Below are 19,379 nucleotides of genomic sequence, written 5' to 3'. Positions count from 1 at the left end.
GAATTGTTTGGACCTAATTTTTTCTATTTCTTTTTATTAAAATAAAACAAAATTTTTCTTGCATCTTCAAGTATTTTTTTTTTGTAACACTTTAGTATAAGGAAAAAGTATGTTTTTGTACCATGTTAGCCAGTGGGTATGAAATATTAAAAAAAAAAAAAAAAAAAAAAAAAACTTGAGAGTCTTCAGTAGTTGATACCCTTTTTAATGGCTAACTAATAATGATGACAGATTACAAGCGTTCAAGGCTCTCGGCTCTTCCTCAGATATGGTAAACAATTATGGTATAGTATAGTATAGTATAGTATAGTAAATAATTTCTGAAGGATGCATAGTTATGTAAAAAGAGGCACATAAGAATAGAATGTTAGGTGGGAGGGTGGATGGTCATTGGTATGTACAAGTAAACAGTTCATCAGTGCACAAGGTCCTTATCAGCTCAAAGAGTGGTCTTTTATGGCTGCTTTTGATCAGTGATGATTCCTGTAAGAAGCCATAAAACCATGTGACAGATTCAACCCCTCCTCAAGTGTGTTGAACTGGGTCATCAACTTGTATTCATAAATCCTTCTGTCTTTCTTTGATTTGAAGTTTCCCTTTAAAACCAAAATTTTCAAGTCATCGGTGACATATGATCTTGGTTGCAAAAATATTTTGGTACGGGAAGGTCCATTCTTTTCTCTCTAATTGTGTGGTGGTGTGAGTTCATCCAATTTCTAAGTTTCTGACCAGTCTCTCCTACATTTTCAGCGCATTTGGTGCATATTATTAAATACACTACATTAGGTGTGCTGCAGGTGAAGGTACCTGGGATCTTGTAGTCCTTGTTAGAATTGGGGTTCTTTACCTTGTCAATGGTCAGTGTGTGAGGACATGTTTTGTAACACTTTAGTGATATCCACATACTTATTAACAATGTCTATTACTTAGGTGGGGCTTAATCCAGTAAGTGGGGCTTATCTAGTGAAAAAACAACCTTCCCCAATTATTATCCTAGGATCCACCACAAGGGGTGTCAGGAAAAGCCAGATTTTATCCAGTGATCTGACGAATGATGGTCAGGAAGCGGGGCGACTGCAGGCTGGTATTATTAAGCTGATCCAACTATGAGCAATAACTGTGTTACATCTGTATGTCACCAATATGAGATCGGTAGGCTACCAACCGCCACACTGATCAGCTACCTGCATAGAGCCAAAAGCAAATAGTTCCATACACTGTATAGTATCTGTGCTCTATTGCTCTATCACTTACAGACAAATAACAGTTGCAAATATTATTGGCAAAAGTACTATATATAGACATCTGTCCCTACTTTTTCCCAATATTTATTAGGTAGTTAAATAAGAACTGGGAGGGTAGACAAAATAGAGTATGACTACAAAATCTGACTACCTACAGTCTGTATGTAGACCATAACTATAGTGACACATGGGTAAGCATAGGAGCTGAAGACATCAAATGAGAGTAGATTGTTAAACAAAGAGTATTTGCAAACTATTTAAGAGATCTCAGTTATACAATTTTATAAGTCTTACATATCATATCTTGTGACCCAGTTATGTTTGTCTAGCATTATATAGCATGTAACAGGGGTTAAGGTTACATAACTGTAAGTTGTTTGTTTCTCTTTTACATTTATGATTGGGAGACAAAGATATTAATAAATCCTAAATTAGCAGGTTTATCTAGCAACTAAATATTGATTGTGTTACTTTCCATCCGGTATCACATCAGCATTTTATATAGTATCATAAGCTTTTATATGAGAGCTGTATTTCGTTCCCCTTACTTACTCATATTCTCATGACCTGCTCCTAAATCTTAGCCTTACTCCCCCAGCCCAGCTCAAAATCTAAAACAAGCAACGTGTATTCTCCTTGGCTCTGTCTCTTAAGAAGCTGCCAAAAGTACATACTACAACATCTTTAAACAAACTCAAGATATTATTATCCACAACATAAATAGCCTCCAATAAATATGTGATAGTTTAAATAAATTTCAAGTTAAATGCAAATTAAAATGTAGACCACCTGTCCCTATGACCCTCTACCCCATGGGAATGGTCTACAGTTCATTGATATCTGCAAAGCCTACTACTCTCTTAACATTGCATCTTTTATTGTAAGAGGAGTCCAAAAGTTGATCTATTTTCCAGGCACTCTTCCCACGATTGCAACTTATACCAGTATTTCTTTAGAGAACTGTTCACTCGTTCATATTCTTGTTGCATATTGTATTAAAAAAAGCTCAGTTAATGTTAAGCTCTACCACATTATTTTACATTATACTTTCCTGAATTTTAACTACAAGTGTAGTGCTTGAAATATTCATCATTATGAAATGGGCTAATATTAACCCCTTCCCGACATCCGCCGTAATACTACTATAAATTCTTTGAGGGGTGCGGTTTTCAAAACGGGGTCACTTTCTAGAGGTTTCCACTGTTTTGACTCCTCAAGGGCTTTGTAAATGTGACATGGTTCCTGAAACTGATCACAGCCAGATCTGCTCTCTAAAAGCTCCTTGGCGCGCCTTCCCTTCTGCGTCTCGCTGTGTGTCCATATATTAGTTTACACCCACAAGTGGGGTACTATGGTAGTCCGGAGAACTTGCATAACAAATTGCGGGATGCGCTTTCTCCTTTAACCTCTCGTGAATGTACAAATTCTAGGGCTAAACGAAAATATTAGTAAAATAAAATCAAATTTGAAAATTTCACCTCCATTTTGTATTAATTCCTGTTAAGCACTTATAGGGTTGAAATACTTGGTATATGTTGTTTTGGCTTATTTAAGGGGTGCAGTTTTGAAAATGGGGTGATTTATGGGGGAATTTAATACAAGGGTCCTTCAAAACCCCTTCATAACTGGATTAGTCCCTTAAAAAATAGGTTTTAGAAATTTCTTGAAAATTTTGAATATTTTTGTTTCACTTGTAAATCTTATAATGTCAATAAAAAATAAAAGGGCGACTAAAGTTTGATGCCGACATAAAGCAGAGATCTGGGACATGAGATTTATGATATAATTTTGGCGGTCTGTCTATCTGTATGCAATGCACATCATTTCAAACTTGTAAAATGCATATTTTTCAACCAAAACTTACCACTAACATGAAGTATAATGTCTTACGAAAAAACAATTTCAAAATCACTTTGGTAAGTTAAAGCATTCCAAAGTTATTGCCACATAAAGTGACACGTCAGTTTTGAAAAATCGAGCTTGGTCAGGAAGTCAAAAAGTGCCATCGGCAGGAAGGGGTTAAGCAAAAGACAACAAAAAAAGCTCTTTTAGGATTGTTTTGCTGAAATAAGAAAGAAAAACTTTCATATTTAAACAATTTTGCGAATATAAGTAACCAAAAATTTCCGCTTTTTCAAGACTTTGTTAGCAGTGACATTCTGTTGTCTTGATTGGTTGCCAGTGCATGCATTCATAAATGCAGGAATGTTCTATGATCTGGCACCATTCACCTTTTCCTCGCTCCCCTGCCGCTCTCTCCGCAGTCTCGCTAATACTGTTGTAGGCGCGATGTGATGTAATCACATCACGTCTACACAGCCACTAGCCGGAATGCAGCGGCAAAGCAAGGAGCTGAGCTGTGACAGCTCCTTGCTTTAGTCGCGTATGTATTCAACTCAGATCTGCGTCCTCCAAACGCAGATCTGAGTTGAAATCGGGACATACCTCCCTCCAACCGGGACCGCGGGACATGTCACCGAAATCGTGAATGTCCCGCGGAAATTGGGACGGTTGGGAGGCATGCTCAGGAGGACAGACAGCAATCTGTTTGTTGCTGCCTGTCCTCCTGAATGCGTGGGCATTAATTCTGGCTGAGCGGGGCGGCTGCAATAGGTGAGCGACTGCCCACGCGTGCACACTATTAGGAACAGTGGGGGCCTGCCTTGTCTACCCGTCCAATATTCCTGGCAGGAGTGCTGAAACACCAACCTCCTCCTCCTCCGCTGTTAAATCGACCCCAGCTATGAGCCCGAAACGCTGCAAAACTGGCGTGGGGAGATGTCAGCAGGCCGTGCTGAAGCTCATCAGCTAGGGGGACAGATAGCACACTGCCTCAGAGGTGAGGGATGCCATCCTGAATGATATGGCAATGTGTTTTTCCCCGCTGCACCTGGGGCCAGGCATTTTTGTCGTGTGTGATAATGAACTGAACCTGGTAGCGGCTCTCGAGCTTGCCAGCCTCTAACACGGTCCATGCCTTGCCCATGTTATCAACTTATTGGTGCAACAGTTTTTAAAAACATACCCGCAATTTACACGAGCTACTGGTTAAAGTGCGGCGCTTGTGCGCCCACTTTGGCAAGTCTACAGTAACTGCTGCTAGCCTCAATACATTCCAGCAACACCTACATCTACCTGAACCACCGGCTGTTGTGCGAGCTCACCACATGCTGAAACCCTAGATACCATATGTTGAGCAGTGTGTGTGAGCAGCAGAGACCTTTGATGGAGTTCCATCTCCAAAACCCAAGGGTTCATCAACATTAGCATGCGCTCATCGCAATTCTTGATGTGACAGCTGTGTTAAGCAGGGTGCAGACCAGGCCCGAGCACCAGGAACAGGTGTTACAATGGCTAGCGGATAATGCTTCCAGCTGCTTTTCCACCAGCCAGTCAGCCACTACCTGCAGTCATGTTCATACCCAAGAGTCTGCCCCTCCTTCCTCCCAAAATACCCAATCTTCCCAACAGAGTCATCCCACCCTTGCCCCCTCCCAGGAGGAAGAGGAGGATGACAAAGTGGCAGATGATCTCATTTTCACACAGGAGGCTAGCGGCACCCCCTGGCCAAACTACCGCCACTGAGGGGCCTAGTGTCACCAGGAGGGACAAGTATAGGCGCATGTTGCGGGAGTATCTGGCTGACCCCAGCCCTGTCCTCTCCGATCCCTCTGCGACCTACACTTATTGGGTCTCCAAGTTGGATTTGTGGCTGGAACTTGCGCTATACGCCTTGGAGGTCCTTTTCTGCCCTAACGCCAGTGTGCTATCAGAAAGTGTCTTCAGCGCAGACGGTGGCATCATCACGGATAAGCACAGCCGGCTGTCAGCTAACAGTGCTGACCGGCTGACTTTCAACATAATGAATAGCCAATGGATAGACCCATCATTTGCATGTCAGTTACATGACAAATTTAGTGCAGTTTGCACACTTTGCAAGTCTAAACTGAGGAGGGGCTCTGAAAAAAGCAACCTTACCACCTCTTGCATGCGCTGTCATTTGGAAGGCAAGCCCTGGACTCAGTGGGAGATAGCAAACGCAGGACAATTGTTGCCCAGCGTTGCCGACACTACCACTTCCACTGTTTACAGTGCTGGTGCTGCAGTCCAGACCACCAGCCTGGACACCTACACATCTGTCTCTGACACTTTGGGGAGTTCACCCCCATCCGCCCTTTTTGCCTGCACCATCATGTGCCTCTTCCCAGCCACTCCCCATCTCCCAGGTGTTTCATTGCAGGCAGAAGTACAGCGCAAGCCACCCACATGCCCAAGCCTTGAACTGCCTCTTCCAAAAACTGCTGGCCCTGCAGATGTTGTCGTTTATGCTTCTGGATACTCAGGCCTTCCGTCACCAAATGGTAGCTGTGGCACCTCGCTATGCTGGGCCTAGCCATTACTACTTTTCTTGGTGTCCTGGCCCCGCCTTGCGCCTGCACGTGTCTCATAACATCAGTTGGGCCCAGAGTTCCGTGTTTTGTTGCAAGATCCACTTGACCACCGACGCATCGACAAGTGCCTGCGTTAAGGGATGCTGCTTCTCTTTAATGACAGGCCAGGTGAATATAGTGGAGTCTTGACCCGGGGTGCAAACTGGGGTGGCCTATCTCCTCTCCCAGCCCAAAATTCATGGCAGGGGTTCTCTGAAAGCCTACTCCTGTGCTGCAACTTCGACCCCAGCCACGAGCTGGAAATGCTGTAACACTGGCCATGTAACACTAGGCATGTTTGCATTTGTGATAATGGCCGGAAACTGGTAGCAGATCTGGAGCTTGCCAGACTCAAACACGGTCCACACATGGCCCATGTTTTCAACTTGTTGGTGGATAGGTTCTTTGAAACCTACACCATTGTGCCTGATATACTGGTCAAAGTGCGGCCATTTTCGTAAGTGAAAAGTAGCCTCTGCTAGGCTGAAAACATTCAGAGCACACTCCTGTCATCTTCGCACCTTTGGCTGGTGGATTGTGCTTTTATAGCATGACTGAATTGCTGTGTATCACACTTAGCTTTTGGGGGTAGACCCTTAAAAATTGGATTGAGCTGATATAGCCTGATTGAATTGCTGTGTCTCCCACTTAGCTTTGTGGGGTACAGCATTAAAAACAGGTTTGACCATACATGGCCTGACTAAATGGCTGTGTCTAACACTTACCTTTGGGGGGTACAGCATTAAAAAACTGGATTGAGCTTTTATAGCGTGACTGAATTGCTGTGTTTCACACATAGCTTTTGGGAGGTAGACTCTTAAAAATTGGATTAAGCGTACATAGCTGGACTGAATTTCTGTGTCTCCCACCTAGGTTTTGGGGTTACACACCGTGAAAAATTGGATTGAACGTACATAGCTGGACCTAATTGCTCTGTATCCCTGTTTTGGGGGGACACCGCCTGAAAAGCTGGGTTGAGCGTATATATCGCTGGACTGAATTGCTCTGTATCCCTGTTAGGTATTTGGGGGGACACCGCCTGTAAAGCTGGGTTCAGTGTATAGAACTGGACTGAATTGCTCTGTATCCCTGTTTTGGGGGGACACCCCGTGGAAAGTTCAACTCCTCTCCCTGCAGTATATCCCTGCCTACTAGAAGCTAATCCTCTATAGCCCTCAGCAAATCTCTCTCCCTATCTCTCACCGCAAATGTCACGAACATAACACTGGCTATTCTTATAAATCAGAGGTCACATGTTTTCGGCAGCCAATGGGTTTTTTCAATTTAGTAATGATGATGATTACCCCATGTAATTTGAAGTTACATTTAACATTTGATATTGGGCTTAAAGGGGTTGTCCAGGATTTATCAAAGTGTCAAAGTGTGATAAATCTCCTTACACTGCTAGTCTAAGTAAACACCACCCATTCATGTGGTTTAGTTTCCAACTAAATAAGTGGCACAATTTTGGCACATTTTTGCTGCATTGTCACATCTTTAGCCACTTGTTTTAAAGTAGGCCCATCCCCTTTTCACACAGACATACCGATACTGAGACTTCAGACATACTGATAGATAATTTAGTTTGCAAGCCCTATATGAGACAGTGACTGACTATCTGTAAAGCGCGGAGGAATATGATGGCGCTATATAAGTAAGCTAACTAATAACATGTAATGCTAGTAGTTTGTTTCCCCCCTGCACCCTTTCCTTGTATGACCTCCTCCCCATTCTGCTATAACGTTTACAGGGGCTGACAAATAAGTATCAGCAATAAATGTCAGGGAAAGTTGCTTATTTTAGCATTTGTAGTTAGTAAAAAAAAAAAAAAGAATGGCAAAACAGCCTGTGCTTGTGGTCACAAACAAGAAAAGAGGATTCCAAATACCGTATATACTCGAGTATAAGCCGAGGTTTTCAGCACAGTTTTTGTGCTGAAAAACTGTGTCTCTGCTTATACTCGCGTCAATACGGTAATTGAAAATGTCACATGACTGGTCCACAGTGAAAGACATCTGTGGGAGGCCGCTGGAGCAACGATAGGTGAGTGGTGAGGCAGCGCTGCCTCCAGGACTGCCCCAAGATGTTCCAGAGCATCTTCTCTGCCTTGGAAACATCTTAAGGCGGCCCTGGAGACAGTGCTGCCTCACCAACCACCTATTGGCAGCAGCGCTGTTCCAGCGGCCTCCCACAGATGTCTTTTACTGCGGACCAGTGAAATTACCACTCGAGTCAATACGGTAATTGACTCAACCGTATTGACTCGCAGAAGTAGGCCTCCGCTCCAGTCCCGGCCCCCTCCCCCGGCTATAACACATGCCGGGTGACGTGGCCACAATAGCTCAGGCCCGTACCCGGTGTATGTCGATGACGTCTTACTGCGTCTCAGCACAGGCGGAGTCATCTCGCCCCCTATGCTGAGACGCAGGAGGGAGAAGACAAGCAGCCGCGGGAGAAGATGAGCAGTGGCGGCAGCGGGAGCAGCAGCGCGAGGTCGGTATGTTTGGGGCAGACGTCTGGGGCATTATCATACAGGCCCAAAGCATTATGGTAGCAGTAGCAGCTTGTTGCCATACAGGCCCAAAGCCTGTGCTAGCAGTAACAGGCTATTACTACTACCACAGGCTTTGGGCCTATACGGTAATATCCCAGACCACGTGACATCTGGGATATTACCATATAGGCCTGAACCCGGCTAGGATTAACATGAGCACAAACAGAATGTCATGCATTTTCCCCCCTCGGCTTATACTCGAGTCAATAAGTTTTCCCTGTTTTTTGTGGTAAAATTAGGGAGGTCGGCTTATATTCGGGTCGGCTTATACTCGAGTATATACAGTAAAAGGAATTATATATTTTATTAACATGTGTACACACGACGCGTTTCAAGCTCCGGATTGAACTCTTTCTCAAATCCAAAGATAACCAATGAAAATAAAGTCAATGCAAAGGTGTATAGGTATAGCATTTAATCCAAATCATTGTATCCTGCCGCATGCTTTAGTGGGAGAAGGCAGTCAAAGGTTGCGAAAAATAATATATAGAACATACTTTTTAATTAGTACATAGCTATATAGTATCCATTACTCAGTGAAAGATTTATAGCTACATGGAATTTGGTCAACATAATATGTCTCTTGTGGATAAAGAAATATGGTTTGAATTTATACAGATTTGTCATCAGTTTAGTTCAGTTCTAACAAGACATGAGATATGACCCCTTTAAGGCTTGTGATGTGCTGGATACCCCAAGAAAGGATAAGAATATGTCCTCATTAATGCATTTACAGAGAATTACATTAAAGGACAGGACAGAAAACCTCTCAAGAGCTTTAATATTTACAAGTACAAGACAACTAAGTCCCACTTCCCAGGTCTCCCAAAGGCTAAAGGGAATAGAAATACAAATGCGGATAGAAATCATTGCATTACCCTATCATAGGGAAAAATAGATTTTACCATTAATCTTCAATATTTATTCTATTGCTATTCCAAATGTCATTTCTAAATATAACGGCAAATATAAAGGAAATTTAAGGCAAACATTGACAAAACTGTAAAGACGCTAAGAATAGAAAACGATGAGTGCCCTAGTCCTCTCGTTCACAGGCAGGGTATCAGTTGCAGACAATTGTTATAGATATACAGTGTGATTTGTCACTGAACATGAAGGCTATACGATGTCTTGTAGACCCCCTCAAAGATTGCCGTTTTGTTCTTCTAGATTGATTTGTTCTGTAGTTTAGAATTTATGGAAACACTTAGACCTTGTTTTAAAATGTGACTACAATTCAAAGAACTGGATTACATTCTGTATAGACGTTCAGTCATGGCTGCTGGTGATGTACGGTTCTGGTGTCACCGAATGGCTCGCATGATGTATCAATTTACTACAAGTCAGAAACCTTTAGAAAATAAACCGTCAATAAGTGTAAAATAGCACTCGCTATAACTCATACGCTGCATATACCATACGACGGGAAGCTTGGCAATAAATTAACTCCTTAATAACCAGACGTGAAAAGACCTTTATGGCCGGACATATTTTAGTGTCATTGGTTATAACTAGAGATGAGCGAACACTAAAATGTTCGAGGTTCGAAATTCGATTCGAACAGCCGCTCAATGTTCGTGTGTTCGAACGGGTTTCGAACCCCATTATAGTCTATGGGGAACAGATACTCGTTAAGGTGGAAACCCAAATCCGTGTCTGGAGGGTCACCAAGTCCACTATGACACCCCAGGAAATGATGCCAACACCTCTGGAATGACACTGGGACAGCAGGGGAAGCATGTCTGGGGGCATCTAACACACCAAAGACCCTCTATTACCCCAACATCACAGCCTAACAACTACACACTTTACACACTCAATACCACCTCTCTGACAGTAGGAAAACACCTTGAAACATGTGTATTTGGCACTTGCAGTGAGGAGAGCTTGTCACCAGCAGTGAATTTGGCCCTTGTAGTAAGTTGAGGTTGGCACCAACATTTGTTTTGAAAATCAGGGTGGATTGAGCCTCTAACCAGCAGAGTTTGGGCAAATTCATGGTGGAGGGAGCCTCTAAACACCCCAGTTTGGGCAAATTCATGGTGGAGGGAGCCTCTAAAAACCCCAGTTTGGACCAATTCATGGTGGAGGGAGCCTCTAACCAGCCCAGTTTGGGCAAATTCATGGTGGAGGGAGCCTCTAACCAGCCCAGTTTGGACCAATTAATGGTGGAGGGAGCCTCTAACCAGCCCAGTTTGGACCAATTGATGGTGGAGGGAGCCTCTAACCAGCCCAGTTTGGACCAATTAATGGTGGAGGGAGCCTCTAACCACCCCAGTTTGGACCAATTCATGGTGGAGGGAGCCTCTAAACAGCCAAGTTTGGACCAATTCATGGTGGAGGGAGCCTCTAAAAACCCCAGTTTGGACCAATTCATGGTGGAGGGAGCCTCTAACCAGCCCAGTTTGGGCAAATTCATGGTGGAGGGAGCCTCTAAACAGCCCAGTTTGGGCAAATTCATGGTGGAGGGAGCCTCTAAAAAACCCAGTTTGGACCAATTCATGGTGGAGGGAGCCTCTAAACAGCCCAGTTTGGGCAAATTCATGGTGGAGGGAGCCTCTAAACAGCCCAGTTTGGGCAAATTCATGGTGGAGGGAGCCTCTAACCAGCCCAGTTTGGACCAATTAATGGTGGAGGGAGCCTCTAAACAGCCAAGTTTTGGGAAATTCATGGTGGAGGGAGCCTCTAACCAGCCCAGTTTGGACCAATTCATGGTGGAGGGAGCCTCTAAACAGCCCAGTTTGGGCAAATTCATGGTGGAGGGAGCCTCTAAAAAACCCAGTTTGGACCAATTCATGGTGGAGGGAGCCTCTAACCAGCCCAGTTTGGACCAATTAATGGTGGAGGGAGCCTCTAAACAGCCAAGTTTGGACCAATTCATGGTGGAGGGAGCCTCTAAAAACCCCAGTTTGGACCAATTCATGGTGGAGGGAGCCTCTAACCAGCCCAGTTTGGGCAAATTCATGGTGGAGGGAGCCTCTAAACAGCCCAGTTTGGGCAAATTCATGGTGGAGGGAGCCTCTAACCAGCCCAGTTTGGACCAATTAATGGTGGAGGGAGCCGCTAAACAGCCCAGTTTGGACCAATTCATGGTGGAGGGAGCCTCTAAAAACCCCAGTTTGGACCAATTCATGGTGGAGGGAGCCTCTAAAAAACCCAGTTTGGACCAATTCATGGTGGAGGGAGCCTCTAACCAGCCCAGTTTGGACCAATTAATGGTGGAGGGAGCCTCTAAACAGCCAAGTTTGGACCAATTCATGGTGGAGGGAGCCTCTAAAAACCCCAGTTTGGACCAATTCATGGTGGAGGGAGCCTCTAACCATCCCAGTTTGGACCAATTAATGGTGGAGGGAGCCTCTAACCAGCCCAGTTTGGACCAATTAATGGTGGAGGGAGCCTCTAACCACCCCAGTTTGGACCAATTCATGGTGGAGGGAGCCTCTAAACAGCCAAGTTTGGACCAATTCATGGTGGAGGGAGCCTCTAAAAACCCCAGTTTGGACCAATTCATGGTGGAGGGAGCCTCTAACCAGCCCAGTTTGGGCAAATTCATGGTGGAGGGAGCCTCTAAACAGCCCAGTTTGGACCAATTCATGGTGGAGGGAGCCTCTAAAAAACCCAGTTTGGACCAATTCATGGTGGAGGGAGCCTCTAAACAGCCCAGTTTGGGCAAATTCATGGTGGAGGGAGCCTCTAACCAGCCCAGTTTGGACCAATTAATGGTGGAGGGAGCCTCTAACCAGCCCAGTTTGGACCAATTAATGGTGGAGGGAGCCTCTAAAAACCCCAGTTTGGACCAATTCATGGTGGAGGGAGCCTCTAACCAGCCCAGTTTGGACCAATTAATGGTGGAGGGAGCCTCTAACCACCCCAGTTTGGACCAATTCATGGTGGAGGGAGCCTCTAAACAGCCAAGTTTGGACCAATTGATGGTGGAGGGAGCCTCTAAAAACCCCAGTTTGGACCAATTCATGGTGGAGGGAGCCTCTAACCAGCCCAGTTTGGGCAAATTCATGGTGGAGGGAGCCTCTAAACAGCCCAGTTTGGGCAAATTCATGGTGGAGGGAGCCTCTAACCAGCCCAGTTTGGACCAATTAATGGTGGAGGGAGCCGCTAAACAGCCCAGTTTGGGCAAATTCATGGTGGAGGGAGCCTCTAAACAGCCCAGTTTGGACCAATTCATGGTGGAGGGAGCCTCTAAAAAACCCAGTTTGGACCAATTCATGGTGGAGGGAGCCTCTAAACAGCCCAGTTTGGGCAAATTCATGGTGGAGGGAGCCTCTAACCAGCCCAGTTTGGACCAATTAATGGTGGAGGGAGCCTCTAACCAGCCCAGTTTGGACCAATTAATGGTGGAGGGAGCCTCTAACCAGCCCAGTTTGGACCAATTAATGGTGGAGGGAGCCTCTAACCACCCCAGTTTGGACCAATTCATGGTGGAGGGAGCCTCTAAACAGCCAAGTTTGGACCAATTCATGGTGGAGGGAGCCTCTAAAAACCCCAGTTTGGACCAATTCATGGTGGAGGGAGCCTCTAACCAGCCCAGTTTGGGCAAATTCATGGTGGAGGGAGCCTCTAAACAGCCCAGTTTGGGCAAATTCATGGTGGAGGGAGCCTCTAACCAGCCCAGTTTGGACCAATTAATGGTGGAGGGAGCCGCTAAACAGCCCAGTTTGGGCAAATTCATGGTGGAGGGAGACTCTAAACAGCCCAGTTTGGACCAATTCATGGTGGAGGGAGCCTCTAAAAAACCCAGTTTGGACCAATTCATGGTGGAGGGAGCCTCTAAACAGCCCAGTTTGGGCAAATTCATGGTGGAGGGAGCCTCTAAACAGCCCAGTTTGGGCAAATTCATGGTGGAGGGAGCCTCTAACCAGCCCAGTTTGGACCAATTAATGGTGGAGGGAGCCTCTAAACAGCCAAGTTTTGGGAAATTCATGGTGGAGGGAGCCTCTAACCAGCCCAGTTTGGACCAATTCATGGTGGAGGGAGCCTCTAAACAGCCCAGTTTGGGCAAATTCATGGTGGAGGGAGCCTCTAAAAAACCCAGTTTGGACCAATTCATGGTGGAGGGAGCCTCTAACCAGCCCAGTTTGGACCAATTAATGGTGGAGGGAGCCTCTAAACACCCCAGTTTGGGCAAATTCATGGTGGAGGGAGCCTCTAAAAACCCCAGTTTGGACCAATTCATGGTGGAGGGAGCCTCTAACCAGCCCAGTTTGGGCAAATTCATGGTGGAGGGAGCCTCTAACCACCCCAGTTTGGACCAATTAATGGTGGAGGGAGCCTCTAACCAGCCCAGTTTGGACCAATTCATGGTGGAGGGAGCCTCTAAAAACCCCAGTTTGGACCAATTCATGGTGGAGGGAGCCTCTAACCAGCCCAGTTTGGGCAAATTCATGGTGGAGGGAGCCTCTAAACAGCCCAGTTTGGGCAAATTCATGGTGGAGGGAGCCTCTAAAAAACCCAGTTTGGACCAATTCATGGTGGAGGGAGCCTCTAAACAGCCCAGTTTGGGCAAATTCATGGTGGAGGGAGCCTCTAAACAGCCCAGTTTGGGCAAATTCATGGTGGAGGGAGCCTCTAACCAGCCCAGTTTGGACCAATTAATGGTGGAGGGAGCCTCTAAACAGCCAAGTTTTGGGAAATTCATGGTGGAGGGAGCCTCTAACCAGCCCAGTTTGGACCAATTCATGGTGGAGGGAGCCTCTAAACAGCCCAGTTTGGGCAAATTCATGGTGGAGGGAGCCTCTAAAAAACCCAGTTTGGACCAATTCATGGTGGAGGGAGCCTCTAACCAGCCCAGTTTGGACCAATTAATGGTGGAGGGAGCCTCTAAACAGCCAAGTTTGGACCAATTCATGGTGGAGGGAGCCTCTAAAAACCCCAGTTTGGACCAATTCATGGTGGAGGGAGCCTCTAACCAGCCCAGTTTGGGCAAATTCATGGTGGAGGGAGCCTCTAAACAGCCCAGTTTGGGCAAATTCATGGTGGAGGGAGCCTCTAACCAGCCCAGTTTGGACCAATTAATGGTGGAGGGAGCCGCTAAACAGCCCAGTTTGGACCAATTCATGGTGGAGGGAGCCTCTAAAAACCCCAGTTTGGACCAATTCATGGTGGAGGGAGCCTCTAAAAAACCCAGTTTGGACCAATTCATGGTGGAGGGAGCCTCTAACCAGCCCAGTTTGGACCAATTAATGGTGGAGGGAGCCTCTAAACAGCCAAGTTTGGACCAATTCATGGTGGAGGGAGCCTCTAAAAACCCCAGTTTGGACCAATTCATGGTGGAGGGAGCCTCTAACCATCCCAGTTTGGACCAATTAATGGTGGAGGGAGCCTCTAACCAGCCCAGTTTGGACCAATTAATGGTGGAGGGAGCCTCTAACCACCCCAGTTTGGACCAATTCATGGTGGAGGGAGCCTCTAAACAGCCAAGTTTGGACCAATTCATGGTGGAGGGAGCCTCTAAAAACCCCAGTTTGGACCAATTCATGGTGGAGGGAGCCTCTAACCAGCCCAGTTTGGGCAAATTCATGGTGGAGGGAGCCTCTAAACAGCCCAGTTTGGACCAATTCATGGTGGAGGGAGCCTCTAAAAAACCCAGTTTGGACCAATTCATGGTGGAGGGAGCCTCTAAACAGCCCAGTTTGGGCAAATTCATGGTGGAGGGAGCCTCTAACCAGCCCAGTTTGGACCAATTAATGGTGGAGGGAGCCTCTAACCAGCCCAGTTTGGACCAATTAATGGTGGAGGGAGCCTCTAAAAACCCCAGTTTGGACCAATTCATGGTGGAGGGAGCCTCTAACCAGCCCAGTTTGGACCAATTAATGGTGGAGGGAGCCTCTAACCACCCCAGTTTGGACCAATTCATGGTGGAGGGAGCCTCTAAACAGCCAAGTTTGGACCAATTGATGGTGGAGGGAGCCTCTAAAAACCCCAGTTTGGACCAATTCATGGTGGAGGGAGCCTCTAACCAGCCCAGTTTGGGCAAATTCATGGTGGAGGGAGCCTCTAAACAGCCCAGTTTGGGCAAATTCATGGTGGAGGGAGCCTCTAACCAGCCCAGTTTGGACCAATTAATGGTGGAGGGAGCCGCTAAACAGCCCAGTTTGGGCAAATTCATGGTGGAGGGAGCCTCTAAACAGCCCAGTTTGGACCAATTCATGGTGGAGGGAGCCTCTAAAAAACCCAGTTTGGACCAATTCATGGTGGAGGGAGCCTCTAAACAGCCCAGTTTGGGCAAATTCATGGTGGAGGGAGCCTCTAACCAGCCCAGTTTGGACCAATTAATGGTGGAGGGAGCCTCTAACCAGCCCAGTTTGGACCAATTAATGGTGGAGGGAGCCTCTAACCAGCCCAGTTTGGACCAATTAATGGTGGAGGGAGCCTCTAACCACCCCAGTTTGGACCAATTCATGGTGGAGGGAGCCTCTAAACAGCCAAGTTTGGACCAATTCATGGTGGAGGGAGCCTCTAAAAACCCCAGTTTGGACCAATTCATGGTGGAGGGAGCCTCTAACCAGCCCAGTTTGGGCAAATTCATGGTGGAGGGAGCCTCTAAACAGCCCAGTTTGGGCAAATTCATGGTGGAGGGAGCCTCTAACCAGCCCAGTTTGGACCAATTAATGGTGGAGGGAGCCGCTAAACAGCCCAGTTTGGGCAAATTCATGGTGGAGGGAGACTCTAAACAGCCCAGTTTGGACCAATTCATGGTGGAGGGAGCCTCTAAAAAACCCAGTTTGGACCAATTCATGGTGGAGGGAGCCTCTAAACAGCCCAGTTTGGGCAAATTCATGGTGGAGGGAGCCTCTAAACAGCCCAGTTTGGGCAAATTCATGGTGGAGGGAGCCTCTAACCAGCCCAGTTTGGACCAATTAATGGTGGAGGGAGCCTCTAAACAGCCAAGTTTTGGGAAATTCATGGTGGAGGGAGCCTCTAACCAGCCCAGTTTGGACCAATTCATGGTGGAGGGAGCCTCTAAACAGCCCAGTTTGGGCAAATTCATGGTGGAGGGAGCCTCTAAAAAACCCAGTTTGGACCAATTCATGGTGGAGGGAGCCTCTAACCAGCCCAGTTTGGACCAATTAATGGTGGAGGGAGCCTCTAAACAGCCAAGTTTGGACCAATTCATGGTGGAGGGAGCCTCTAAAAACCCCAGTTTGGACCAATTCATGGTGGAGGGAGCCTCTAACCAGCCCAGTTTGGGCAAATTCATGGTGGAGGGAGCCTCTAAACAGCCCAGTTTGGGCAAATTCATGGTGGAGGGAGCCTCTAACCAGCCCAGTTTGGACCAATTAATGGTGGAGGGAGCCGCTAAACAGCCCAGTTTGGGCAAATTCATGGTGGAGGGAGCCTCTAAACAGCCCAGTTTGGACCAATTCATGGTGGAGGGAGCCTCTAAAAAACCCAGTTTGGACCAATTCATGGTGGAGGGAGCCTCTAAACAGCCCAGTTTGGGCAAATTCATGGTGGAGGGAGCCTCTAACCAGCCCAGTTTGGACCAATTAATGGTGGAGGGAGCCTCTAAACAGCCAAGTTTTGGGAAATTCATGGTGGAGGGAGCCTCTAACCAGCCCAGTTTGGACCAATTAATGGTGGAGGGAGCCTCTAAACAGCCCAGTTTGGACCAATTCCTGGTGGAGGGAGCCTCTAAACAGCCCAGTTTGGGCAAATTCATGGTGGAGGGAGCCTCTAAAAAACCCAGTTTGGACCAATTCATGGTGGAGGGAGCCTCTAACCAGCCCAGTTTGGGCAAATTCATGGTGGAGGGAGCCTCTAAACAGCCCAGTTTGGGCAAATTCATGGTGGAGGGAGCCTCTAACCAGCAGAGTTGTGGGAAAGCAGGGTGGAGGGAGCCTCTAACCAGCAGAGTTGGTGGAAATCAGGGTGGAGGGAGCCTCTAACCAGCAGAGTTGGGGGAAATCATGTTGGAGGGAGCCTAGTATTAGCAGAATTGTGCAACGCTTATGGTGGATGAGTATGAGGATGCGGAGGAATTGGAGAGGTTGAGTACAGACATGGAGTTTCATGTTGGGGTGCTTTACACAGGTGGGCACAAAAATGAAGGCTCTATCCAGTGGTGGTTCATTTTTATCAAAGTGAGCCGGTCGGCACTCTCAGCTGACAGACGGGTGCGCTTGTCAGTGATGATGCCACCGGCTGCACTGAACACCCTCTCAGATAGGACGCTGGCGGCAGGACAGGACAGCACCTCCAAGGCATATAGGGCAAGTTCAAGCCACAGGTCCAACTTCGACACCCAATACGTGTAGGGCGCAGAGGGGTCGGAGAGGACAGGGCTGTGGTCGGAAAGGTATTCCCGCAACATGCGCCTATACTTCTCACGCCTGGTGACACTAGGACCCTCCGTGGCGGCACTTTGGCGAGGGGGTGCCATCAAGGTGTCCCAGACCTTAGACAGTGTGCCCCTCGTTTGTGTGGACCGGTGAGAACTTGGTTGCCTACTGGAGGAACTGCCCTCCCTGCCGCCAACGTCACATGCTGGAAACATCTCCATCATATTCTGCACCAATTGCCTGTGGCAAGCATTGATGCGATTGGCCCTCCCCTCTACCGGAATAAAAGACGAGATGTTGTTTTTATACCGGGGGTCAAGGATAGCAAAGATCCAGTACTGGTTGTCCTCCATGATTTTGACAATACGCTTGTCGGTTGTAAAGCACCCCAACATGAACTCAGCCATGTCTGCCACAGTGTTAGTTGGCATGACTCCTCTGGCCCCACCGGAAAGTTCAATCTCCATTTCCTCCTCATCCTCCATGTCTACCCATCCGCGCTGCAACAATGGGACGATTCGAAGTTGCCCGGAAGCCTCCTGTATCACCATCACATCATCGGACAACTCTTCTTCCTCCTCCTCCTCCTCCTCCTCCTCCATTAAACGCAGTGAAGCGGACAGATGTGTGGACCTACTCTCCAGCTGTGACGGATCGGATGCTATCCCTAACTCCTCTGTGTGATCTGAGTTATCCCTGATGTCAATCAGGGATTCTCTCAGAACACACAAGAGCGGGATTGTAAGGCTCACCATCGCATCCTCAGAGCTCACCCTCCTTGTGGACTCCTCAAAGACCCGTAGGATGTCACAAAGGTCTCTCATCCATGGCCACTCATGGATGTGAAACTGAGGCAGCTGACTTTGTGGCACCCTAGGGTTTTGTAGCTGGTATTCCATCAAAGGTCTCTGCTGCTCAACCACTCTATTCAACATCTGAAACGTTGAGTTCCAGCGTGTGGGGACGTCGCACAAAAGCCGGTGTTGTGGCACATGCAGGCGTTGCTGGAGAGATTTTAAGCTAGCAGCGGCTACTGTCGACTTGCGAAAGTGGGCGCACATGCGCCGCACTTTCACCAGTAGCTCTGGAACATTGGGGTAGCTCTTTAGGAAACGTTGCACCACTAGGTTGAAGACGTGGGCCAGGCATGGAACATGTTGGAGTCTGGCAAGCTCCAGAGCTGCTACCAGGTTCCGGCCGTTATCACAAACGACCATGCCTGGGCCCAGGTGCAGCGGCTCAAACCATATTGCCGTCTCATCGAGGAGGGCATCCCTCACCTCGGAGGCAGTGTGCTGTCTGTCCCCCAAGCTGATCAGCTTCAGCACAGCCTGCTGACGTCTACCAACGCCAGTGCTGCAACGTTTCCAACTCGTAGCTGGGGTCAATCTAACAGCGGAGGAGGAGGCGGTGACGGAGGAGGAGGCGTGGCGGAGGAGGAGGTGGTAGAGGAGGAGGAGGAGGGGGGTGTTCTTCTCGTGTCCCTGCCAGGAATGTTAGGCGGGGAGACGAGGTACACCGGGCCAGTTTGGGAAGCAGTCCCAGCCTCAACTACATTCACCCAGTGTGCCGTCAGTGAAATGTAGCGTCCCTGTCCGCATGCACTTGTCCACGCGTCGGTGGTCAAGTGGACCTTTGTGCAAAGCGCGGAACTAAGGGCCCGCCTGATGTTGAGTGACACGTGCTGGTGCAAGGCGGGGACGGCACACCGGGAGAAGTAGTGACGGCTAGGGACGGCATAGCGAGGTGCCGCAGTTGCCATCAGGTCCAGGAAGGCGGGAGTTTCAACAAGCCGGAACGCCAACATCTCCTGGGCCAGCAGTTTAGCGATGTTGGCGTTCAAGGCTTGCGCGTG

This window comes from Leptodactylus fuscus, chromosome 10 (genome assembly GCF_031893055.1).
Source record: "Leptodactylus fuscus isolate aLepFus1 chromosome 10, aLepFus1.hap2, whole genome shotgun sequence".
Taxonomy (NCBI): Eukaryota; Metazoa; Chordata; class Amphibia; order Anura; family Leptodactylidae; genus Leptodactylus; species Leptodactylus fuscus.
The sequence above is the reverse complement of the archived record's forward strand: the minus strand, read 5'-3'. Positions refer to the sequence as shown.